Below are 12,444 nucleotides of genomic sequence, written 5' to 3'. Positions count from 1 at the left end.
ATATATAACAGATAATAGAGTTGTTTTAAACACTACAAAAAAGTTGGGGCTCCTATACTGCAAAAAATCTTTAGACTGACTAAATAAGCAGCATTAAAATTTGAATTGTTTGAGTGTGTGTGTAAATATTTTTGTGTTGTGTGAATATTTTTTGTGTTGTGTGAGTGTGTGTGTGAACATTTTTTGTGTAGTGTGAATGTGAATATTTTTTTGCGTAGTATGAGTGTGAATATTTTTTGTGTAGTGCGTGTGTGAATATTTTTTGTGTTGTGTGTGTGAATATTTTTTGTGTTGTGTGTGTGTGAATATTTTTTGTGTTGTGTAAGAGTGTGTGCGTGATTATTTTTTGTGTGTTGTGAGTGTGTGTGTGTGAATATTTTTTGTGTTGTGTGAGAGTGTGTTTGTGAATATTTTTTGTGTTGTGTGAGAGTGTGTTTGTGAATATTTTTTGTGTTGTGTGAGAGTGTGTTTGTGAATATTTTTTGTGTTGTGTGAGAGTATGAATATTTTTTGTGTAGTGTGAGTGTGAATATTTTTTGTGTAGTGTGAGAGTGAGTGTGTGTGTGTGAATATTTTTTGTGTTGTGTGAGAGTGTGTTTGTGAATATTTTTTGTGTTGTGTGAGAGTGTGTGTGAATATTTTTGTGTTGTGTGAGAGTATGAATATTTTTTTTGTGTTGTGTGTGTATGAATATTTTTGTGTTGTGTGAGAGTGAGTGTATCTGTGAATATTTTTTGTTGTGTGAAAGTGTGTATGTGTGTATGAATATTTTTTTGTGTAGTGTGAGAGTGAGTGTATCTGAATATTTTTGTGTTGTGTGTGTGGGAAAATTTTTTTATGTTGTGTGAGAGTATGAATATTTTTTGTTGTGTGAGGGTGTGTGTGTGTGAATATTTTTTGTTGTGTGAAAGTGTGTATGTGTGTATGAATATTTTTTGTTGTGTGAAAGTGTATGTGTGTGTGAATATTTTTTGTTGTGTGAAAGTGTGTGTGTGTGAATATTTTTTGTTGTGGGAAAGTGTATGTGTGTGTGAATATTTTTTGTTGTGTGAAAGTGTGTGTGTGTGTGAATATTTTTTGTGTTGCCTGCCAAAAGCTAATGACTGTGCAGTCAAGGCAAGATTAGGATTCTTCAGATAGGAATTTAGTAATTGTTGATAATACTGTGTTGTGATGACTAACTAGGGTTATCCTGTGTTGTGGCAAAACTAACCCATGTTACCTACCAATAGACGAGTCCAATCTCAATAAATACCAGAAGACTTAGTCGAAAGGTGTCAGTCGACATCCAGTGGACAAACCTAGGTCGTTTGTCGGCTATGATAAACAACCCACCTATTGTATGCTTTGCAATACATGTTATTACTTTATTTTGGTGGTCTGTTTTTCTTTGTACCCCTTTAACAGGACTATAACAACGTGGCAAGTTTAACCTCTCACTGCTGACTGCTTTTGCTTTATCTCTTAAATCAGGTAATTAAAAAAAAATATTTTGTAAAAATTAAACAATCAAAATTAAGTAAAGCCTCAAGTCAGGGTCCTTCACCATCAGATGCAATTTCATGTAATAAGTAGATCAAATTATACATATGAAATATGTATAATTTGATTTTTTTAGAACTGGCATTCTCATCCCGGGTGCCATCGTTTTCAACGTTCTGGATAGTGCAACATCTTACCTTCCCAGCTGCACCGAACTTGAGAATCTGCACCAAATTTCCAACGTTTCACCTGATATAATTCGTCAGCTCTGACTGTGCAGTCGTCTCTCAAAATACAATTATGAATTACTTAAGGCAGATCAAATAAAGAGTTCTGTTCAAAATTCTGTGTAGATTCCCTCCTCGTTTCCAACAGAAAGATTCTTCCCCAGAATCTGATATAAAAATTCAATATTGTCAATATGTCACCATTGTCAAATTCAATATTTGAGATGTTTTGTGCATATTATCAGCCGCTTACATTCAATATAAATTCTGATAATACTTTCTATTAACTTCTATTTACTTCTAGTAACAGAAGCTTTTTAACAGAGTTGTAAATTTTACATGATTAATTAACGATAACATTACATGATTAATTAAAGAGCTTTTAACGTTGATTTTTATAGCAGGCAACCACAGTTCTCAATTTACTGACGCCTTCATAAACCGAAACAAAATTAGTTCATTCAACGATGTGATAGATAATTATAGTTTAATTTATATGGAGGAAGCGAGGTTCTTACATCAAGTAACACGAGTTGTCTCCCCTTGAATGGGATTACTCCCACCATCATCATTGCCTGCAACCTCCCACCACACAATCACGTGGTATATCGTAGTAGCAAAAACTACTACTCCTTAGTGTTAAAAAGCTTTTGTTACATTCACGCGTGTGTCTCTCTGTTATCGCTAACCCTTTACTAATACAGGCCACATAATACAACATGGTGTCAGAAAATAATTACGAACCTCAACACTCAAAAACGTCAATATATATATATATATATATATATATATATATATATATATATATATATAAAATAAAAATTGCAATTAAATTTACCAAAATGATCCAAGATGGTAAAACTAAAGTATATTATAAATATTAAAGAATTAATATTTATAAAGTAATCTCAACCAGATGTAAAAGCTCGATAAAACCAAATAGGAGATAGAGCTTATATTAAGAGCAAATAGTTAATAAAACATGTTAAAAACACTTTGAAAAAGAGTTAAAAACATATTTAATCTGAAAAGAAAACACTTAATAAGTGGATAGTACTTAATCTGCAGAGTTTCGAAGAAATACTTTCCTTCTCATCAGAGGGTAGGAATTAGCAAAATGCGGGATCGGATTTGGCATGCAAAAGCATTTGATGAAACTAAGTCAAAGATCTTACTTGATAACAAAAAGTGAATCAGAGGGAATATGGTGAAAAAGGTGATTTCATGTGAATGGATAGTCAGGTGAAAGGTAAAGTATCCAATGATGGTAAAATCCAAAAATGTAAATCCAAGAGAGTTAATTAAATTTCCATTCACGCAAGTAAAATCCAAGGAAATCGCGTAATTAGAAGATGGTCCAAAATAATCCAAAAGACAAAAATCCGTGGAATAATTAACAAATATGTACAAGGAAAAGGGGAAAAAATTCCAATAATATTAATAAAAGAAAAATAAGATATGCGTTTAACATGGCTGCCGAGACAAAGTGTAATTAAGGAAAATCAATGAAGAAGTAGAGCAAAAAGATTAAATGGTGATGGAATTAAATATAAAATAGAAAAGCAAATGTCAAAATGACCCAGAGAAGATGACGTTAAAAAGCGCAAAAAATATAGGGCAAAAAAGAGGTCAACTGAAATGTACAGGTTAATACTTAAGAAAATATCAGCAAGAGTCATTACAAGACACTAAATGGAAAAAATAAATAAATAAAAAATAAAATATAAAATAAAAAATATAAAATAATTTTTTTTTAAGGGAAAGGATGGGCGGTATCTGCAAATTCCGGATAAAGCAAGTAAGTATGTAAGTAAATGCATATAGTAAAATATAAATAAATATGCATACAGGATACGAATGTGTAGGTAGATTGATATATTTGATAGATAGGAATATTTACAGACAAAAACGAAAATTGCAGATAAAAAACGACCAAGCAAAGGAGAAATAAAGGATTATCTTCTCTATATAAATAAAATGAACTCATTTTTTCCCGTCTGATTTTGACATTAATAGGATTAAAAATCAAGATATTTCATGCAAATATAATATGCACAAACGGCAGAACAATATCTGAGGTGTGTTATAGGCTTATTATTTCTCAAATTCCTCGATAATCTTAGATTTCTATACTTTTTCTGCTGAGAAGTCACGGCCAAAATCGGTTAAGATCAATGGAAGTGGTAAAATATTTTCTCTCTAATAAATTCCTCCTCCCCCTGCCACCACTTAACACCGTTTGGGGATCGTTCACAAGGAACAGTTGAGAAGAGAACACCGGTTTGGCTTCGTAGTGCTTTCATGTGAAGTTATTTAAAATCACTAAACTAAGCTGCAGTGCTCTGTGGCGTAGTGGTTAGCGTGCTGGACAATTCACATTATATTTTCAGGTTCGCGCCGACCTACCGTATTCGTTTTTTTTTTTTTCCTAAACAACTGGAATGGACTTTTCTTGGTGGCCGAACTGTTAACGTTGCAGATGTTTTTTTTTGTTTGTTTTTTTTCACACTTAATTTTTCCTACTTTTACTCATGACTCCGGGTTTGATCCTTCATACTTACCTACCATAACATTTTTAAAACTCCCCCCCCCCGTCCCAGAAACAAGCACTCGGGCAACGCCGGGTACCCCCGCTAGTTAAGTTATAAAGTATTAAGAAAGTATGTAAAAAAAACGATAATGTTAAAGAAAAATTATATATATCTGAAAAGTTAAACTAATAGCTATGTAATTTCAAAATTACCATAATTAAATTTGGACTTATGTTTACAGAAAGAGATCAGTTCGTTTTTAGAATTTATTATATTGTTACTTTGGGGGGAAGTAATTATAGTTATAGCTTCGGTAGTGCAGAGGCGACATGATTTAGAGCCTGGAGTACAAGACTTAACTTTTTTATGATAGTCCATTTGATTGAGAAGGGGGCATTATTAGAGTTAAGTTTTTTTTAATTAAAGTGGTAAGAGAAGTTCCTTGGTTATTATTAGAATTATGGTTGTTAAAAAAAGCGTATAAAAGCGTAAGGTTGAGTTTATGATAGGGGCTATGCGTTTCGGTGTTAAGATTAAGTGTAACATCTAGAAAATTTGAAGATTTTTTGTTTGTTGTTTTCTCTTCTTCTTCATTGATTTTTCTTAATTACACTTTGTCTCGGCAGCCATGTTAAACGCATATCTTATTTTTCTTTTATTAATATTATTGGAATTTTCCCCATTTTCCTTGTACATATTTGTTAATTATTCCACGGATTTTTGTCTTTTGGATTATTTTGGACCATCTTCTAATTACGCGATTTCCTTGGATTTTACTTGCGTGAATGGAAATTTAATTAACTCTCTTGGATTTACATTTTTGGATTTTACCATCATTGGATACTTTACCTTTCACCTGACTATCCATTCACATGAAATCACCTTTTTCACCATATTCCCTCTGATTCACTTTTTGTTATCAAGTAAGATCTTTGACTTACTTGCAGTTTCATCAAATGCTTTTGCATGCAAAATCCGATCCCGCATTTTGCTAATTCCTACCCTCTGATGAGAAGGAAAGTATTTCTTCGAAACTCTGCAGATTAAGTACTATCCACTTATTAAGTGTTTTCTTTTCAGATTAAATATGTTTTTAACTCTTTTTCAAAGTGTTTTTAACATGTTTTATTAACTATTTGCTCTTATATATAAAACAAAAAACTATGGGATTTCTGAAAGAACTCAACTTTTCATCATACAATCTCGGACAAGAATGGGATACATGGAAAAACCAATTCCAGTTATTTTTACAAGCAACAGAGTTAGATAAAAAGCCGGAGAAGGTTAAAACATCGATACTATTGACCTGTATAGGAAATGAAGGAAGAAAAATATACTAAACCTTCATGTTCGAGAACGAAGAACAAAAATACAACTTGGAAAATGTGACAGAAAAATTCGACTTGTACTGCCAACTAAGAAAAAAACCTAACTTTTCTCACATACCAATTCTTGACTTGCAAACAAAAGGAAACGCAGAGATTTGATGAATATGTCACTGAATTACGACAAAAAGCAAGCAAATGCGAATTTGGAGAACTTACGGAGAGACTATTAGAAGATATTCTTCTCTGTGGCATTAACGATAACATTCTTCGTGAAAAAATGCTGAGAGAACCGTCGTTGGATTTAGAAAAAGCAATTCAAGCAGGACTCAGTGCCGGAGAAATGAAGAGACACTCTAAAATGATGGCTACATCAGACACAGAAAATATATCGCAAATTCGGGGCATGAAGAAAAACATAACATAAAACAAGATGTCTGCCCACGCAGCCTTTAAACCAGAAGACAAAAAGCCCGCCAAAACACAGCACTGGATCGAAAAACGTACCTATTGCTCTGGTTCGCACCAGAAAAACAACTGTCCCGCATACAACAAAACCTGTACAAACTGTGGAAAAGAAAAATGGCATTATGCACGAATGTGTTGAACAAAAAAGAAAAAAATTATACAATGTCGGACAATCATACAACTCAGACCACATGGAATCAGACCAGTTTAACTTGGACGCGATATTGAAAAAAAATATACACGTACTCCAAACTGACAAGTGGAAAATAAAACTACAAGGTAATGAAACATTTATTAATTTCAAAATTGATGCAGGAGCTGAAATGAATGTAATACCAGTAAAGATTTACAACACAATAAAACCTAAATTAACGAAAACAACAATAACACTAACTGCATACAAGAGTACAAAAGTTCCGATAATAGGAAGCTGCATGATACATATACAAAACAAAGACATAAAAATAAATATCCAATTTATCGTAGCAGATAATAATGCAAATGCAGTAATTAGTGCAAACACAGCGGAAAATCTGGGATTGATAAAAAGAATATATGCGATAAAAGCCCCAATAGGAAGAAACAAAGATTGTTTTGATAACATTTGAAAATTACCGATCACTCACCACATAACTATAAATCCAAATAAAGAAAAAACGGTATAAATCCCCCAAGAAATATCCCAGCTGGCATGAAACCAAAATTTAAAAAAAGCACTTGAGAAAATGACAAAAATGAGAAGAACCTCTAATGCACCATGAAATACCAGTAACACCATGGACGAAAGTAGCGACAGACATTTTTTTATTTATACAATAAAGCATATGTAGTAACAATAGACTACACAACGAGATAATTTGATATCTACAAACTTGATGTAAATCACGCACAGTGATCAATAAAATAAAAAACACTTTCGCAAAATTTTGTTTTCCACAAATAATGATCAGCAACAATGGACCTGAGTTCGCATCATCAGAATTTAAACAATTTTTTGCTAAAGATTGGATTTCAAGCACATCACGACAAGTTCGAACTATTCACTATCCAATGGATTAGTAGAAAGAAATATACAAACTATGAAAAGGACATTAATAAAGACATTTGAAAGCAACGAAGACCCATATCTAGCAATGTTAGCACTACACACATCCCTATTAAAAGATAAATCGTCGTCGCCAGCCCAACAACTAATGAAAAGAACGCCTAGGACAAACCTTCCTAACATCATGCATAATAAAACAATGAAAAGGCATGAAGTAGATAAAAAGTCTAAAGAACTACCAACACTAAGAAGAAACATCATTCATCATAAAACAGTTTTGCTGAGAATATGTATCTCACTTTTCATCATTAAAATTAATTCTTCTTAAATTTTATTTTGTGTTACTGTTTTCTCATGCGGTGAACACACACATACACACGCACACACACACACACACACACATACCTTTCACTTACATGGTTTAATGACTGTTTTCCTCTTAGAAGATAACCACATTCACACCACGTGTCCACAAAAATCAATAATCTTAAACTTCATACCATTTTTACGAGATCCTAATTTAGCTAAGTTCGCATGGTAAACGTTCGTTGCAAGAAAACACTTCGGCTTGAATGATTTGAATTAATATTTCTGGAACACATAAATAAATGTTATTTCATATCGATACAGCAATAGGTGTGTCAGAAACCGACGTTAAGAATGCGTGAAAAAAATTGAATAATTCGACCTCCTATCTTTCAAAGCTTATAACTACTTGAAAAATGTAATTCAACCCCTAATTTTTTCAATTAAAGGAGCAAAGACCAAAAAAAAAAAAAAAAAAATAACAGGTTTAATAGCAAATTATGCAATATTTGTTTTTTTTTAATCGGTTTTCTTTAAAAAAGATTTGAAGAAAATCAACGAAATTTTACTAAAGTCCATTATAAAAAATCGATATAAATTCCAAAAAATCACTTAGTTATAAAAATTACTAATCAATGTGTAGTTCCAATCTTCATTGTTATGAATTTATCCATATTTATATTTTAAATTCCATTTATTTTTTAAATAAAATAATTTTTTAAACGCCTATTCGATATTATGTAAGCATTTTATGTTCTTATCGAAAAACCGAAGTAGTTTTTTTTATTGTTTTGAACAGAAGGAAATAAAAAGCACACGTTAGTGTTAGTTGTCTAGCCTTGTCCGTGAAGAAATATGTTCCCATAGTTTAAAGATAGTCAAATTTTACTTATAAATTTTTGCCTTAAAAAAAATGACAGTCGAGGAATTTTTTTCTGTTCTTAAAGAAATACATAAATGTTTGATTTAATATATTTTAATTCTACTTTATCGAGTGAATTTTTTTTAATATCTAAAAAAAGAAAACATCGAATGAAATAGCACCCAATACTTACTGGACAGACAAGCAGAACATAGGCTCCAAATTATATATATAAAAAATCAATGTGGTTTAAAAAAAAAAAAGAAAAAAAGGTTTTACACTTTTGATTTTACAGATAAATTTCCAAAAAACACTTCTTTTTTTGTTGTTTTAATTTACAATATATTATTTATTGATCATTTATCTTCAATTTGTGATACGTAAAAATTTGGTGAGTAAATTAATTATTAAAATTTTAATAGACATTTTAAAATGGGGGTGGGTGAATTAAAAAATAATGTTTGTCTAAAATATTATATTCGGTTCATTGGAAAGAGCATAAAATTTCACATTGACCCTGAAAATATCGTAAAAATTTAACCAATAGAAAAATTTTGATAGATTTTTAAAGTTTAAAAATTGAAAAACAATTAACTCGTAAAATTTAATTGATTTCATTACATAAAAAAATGTCTGCATGAAGGTGCGCCGGCACTTTGTAAACACTGTTTGTTTGTTTTTTAATAAAACAATAATATTTCTATTATTTTTTATACAACTTTAATAGTTTATTTTGGAAGCATATTCCATAAAGAAAATAAAAACCCACTTTTAAAAGAGAAATTACGAGTTTTTTTAAATATTTTATTCGCAGTTTCGTGTTAGGGGTGTCAAAAATTCCTCCACAATTCTGATACACCTAATACAGTAATCTCGAGTTCTTTGTCATTTTCCAGAGTTATTCATGTTTTTATAATTATGCGTCTGATGATGTGGTTTAGTGGAAGCCTTCTGTAAATCGGAGATCTGGTTAAATTTACGTTTAACGGACATACAAATTTTCTACTTTCGACTTCTAGAGATTCCAGCACCTGCAATCTTGACCTTAAAATTTGATAGATTCCTCGTGCAAATTAACAACCTCCCGACCTGTCCTTTCCATTATCACAAGCTTTTTCAATTACAAACTTTTTAAATCATGATCATCGTAGAAAGCCTCTTTTGGGGTTGGAAGGAATTTATTTAGAAATTAAATGTAAACATTCTGAGAATATATCCACAAAATAAAAACAACGAATTCTGTTACATAGCAAGAAGCAAGGAGAACACAAAGCCGATATTGGGTTAAGAATATGCCAAGGCTTTATTCACTGACTCTGCGAAGCTAGTCGTGTTTTCACACATACAATTTCACAGGAGGTTGTAGTCGTAGCTATGTATTTTGTTGTAGCCGCAGCTACGTACTTCATAACATCCCTCTTTTTCTTCATTGGTTCTTGGTTTGACTGAACGAGATGTGTGGTGTATTATAGTCAGTGTTTGTGTGTTTGTGTGTGTGTGTGTGTGTGTGTTAGGGTGTGTAGTCTCTCAATCGTTTAGGGGGGTTAATCACCTGCTTAGACCTACGCAGTTGTTTCTCATGTGTTGGGGAGTCCTGGGTTTGCCTGATAATCTTTGTTTCAGATGCTGTGGTGTGGAGGCATGTTGTTGTATGGAGTCTACACTCGTTGGGAGAGTGGTTGGTTGGCGGATGTGGATTCTGTTTCTTCTATAACATCTTCCGTTTACTTTGACCCCATAACTGCGAGGAGCAACTTTACTAATGATTGTGCCCAATTCCCAGTTGATGTTAGGGATTTGTGGGTGGCATTTCACCCTTACAGGCTGTTCTATGGTGAGACTGGGTAGTGGCTTGGTATGATGGTCATAATATGTTTTTGCCGTTTGTCGTTTTTTTATGATGCTATTTTGTACCTCTGCTTGCACTTGCGGTATGTAATTTGTGGTTTTGCAGGGTAGCATGGAGCGAGTGCGCCTGGAAAAGAATCTTTGTGCTGGTGAGCTGTGCATACCAGGTGTTGTAGCATTGTGCCATTCTAGTATGGCTTTTCACATGTCCGTGCCTTTCTTTACTTCACTCAGCTGTCGCACACATTCTGTATGAAAAGCTATGAGCTTCAGTGCAGAGCTAGCCGTCCAGAAAGTAATGATGGTGAGTTGCTATCCACAACTTGGAAGGTGACCTTTTTTTTTATTCCCTTCACTTCACAGTGGAATGTTATTGAGCCTAAAGGTTGAAGTATAGAGTTGTCATACAGCTTCAACTTTGTGAGAGACGGTTGTAGTAATGCGTTTGTAGTCAGCAAAGACCAAGGTACTGCAGCTGGCCCCAGTGTCAATTTGGAATTTGCATAAGGTTTTTGTGCTGTCTCCCGGGGTGAATATGCAAACGTGTGCCTGATAGTGTTTGCGATCTGTGAGACTTCTCAGGGCATAAATGCTTTCGTCACTGCTGACTGCTTCTGTTTCCACCTTTGCAATTCGCTGTGTTGAGGATTTATTTTGCCGTTGTGATGGGGTGGGTTGCGCCTGTCGTTGGCATACTCTGGTAATATGGTTGCGCTTTAAGCAGAAAGCACATGTGAGTCCATAAACCTGACACTTTTCTTTGTCATGGCTCTGTCCACAGAATTTGCAGTATTTTATGAATTCTCATGGCTTTTTCTTATTTCCCTTGGTGTCGTGGATAGTTTCTGTTGAGTTGTTCAGTTTGCCGAGCTGTTGTTCAGTCTGTTCGGTGCTCCTGCAAATATCTATTGCCCTGTCTAGGGTGAGTCCAGATTCACTGAGGCCCGAACATTATTATTACTGGTGCCTGTTACTATTCGGTCATGCAGTAACTCATCCTCAAGGACGCCGTAGTCACACGTTTTGATTAAGTGTCTTAGTTTGATCAAATATGCGTCAAATTTTCCGCCCTGTTTCCTGTGCACAGAAATTAAACACATACCATTGGTATATAATGTTTTGTTTGGGTTCAAAGTACTCTGTCAGTCTTTCCAAAAAAAATTTGCTCGTTAATCTACCAACATCGGCAGGTTTTTGTATATTTGCAGACATTCCTTGCTGATTAGTGAAAGAAGTGTGTCTACCTGTACATTTGCTGCTTTTTTCACCCCCAATTTCCATCGTAGCTGCATAGTTCTCCCATGCTAGTTTGAACAGCGGCCAGTTTTTTCGCTAATTGCCATCCGTTTCTATTTTGCTGGTGGTGGAATTGCATACGCCATGAATAGGCTTTGTCAAAATTCCGAGCTTGTTTAAATCCACGTAGTCCGATAAATGTCTCTTCCGTACAGAGACGAGGGTGTATGTAAAACTAGAGTTTAGAATATTGTACTGCATGGGTTTTGCCGAACGTGTTGGAAGTGTTCACCGAGTGTATATGGTACCATGTAAGGTTTTGGGGATATCTGATAGGATCAGTGGGTCCCTTCTTAGTTTTTACATGTGTTCAGAGTTCATCCGTCCCATAGTCCAACTTGCTTTGTAGTGGTATTCCATTGATGGTGATGTTGGTTCGCCAAGGTTCGCTCAAGCGATTTCCTAATAAGGTATGCTTTCTGATCGCTTTCACTGTTATCTGAATCATGCTTAACTTCATGTAGCCTTTTCGCATTGCAACACTGGACATAGTGGCCGATTATAACACAATTGTGGCAAGATATTGAAATGGTGAGGCATACGCATATCTGATGATGGGTCTTGTTGCCACAGCAATGCATCCAGCTTCCGAACAATTCTACTGTGGAAACCCTTCTTCTGTTGATCTCTGTAGTGAGATTTTCATCTGCGTTTGGTTTTGTCTTTGCAAGTTCTGTTGTGACGAACGGCTTAGACAGCAAAATTACCATCAGCTGATTCTTCACTGCTGGTGTGTTCTAATGATCGCAGGAGATGTAGTTCAGGTTTTATTTTCTCACATTGCCAAGTCTAAGGTCAGGTTTGGAATCACTTTAAAACTCAATGATAGCTTAGGATACGTGCACCGGACTACAATGATGTTGCGAATTAGTTTCTTATGCAGATCCCTAAAATTGCAGTTTTTAGTCAGTGCGCCGAGAGGAATCACTAAATTCACCTTCTGGACGTCTTTGGTTGAACCTGGCTCGTTCATTTACTATGTTTGTATTGTTGAATTTTGATATAACTATGTTAAAGTTTCAACTTCCTCTGGTGAAGGTTTGACCATGATGAA

The sequence above is a fragment of the Euprymna scolopes genome, chromosome 45 (assembly GCF_053919585.1).
Source record: "Euprymna scolopes isolate OS-2025 chromosome 45, ASM5391958v1, whole genome shotgun sequence".
Taxonomy (NCBI): domain Eukaryota; kingdom Metazoa; phylum Mollusca; class Cephalopoda; order Sepiida; family Sepiolidae; genus Euprymna; species Euprymna scolopes.
Note: the sequence above shows the minus strand (reverse complement) of the source record.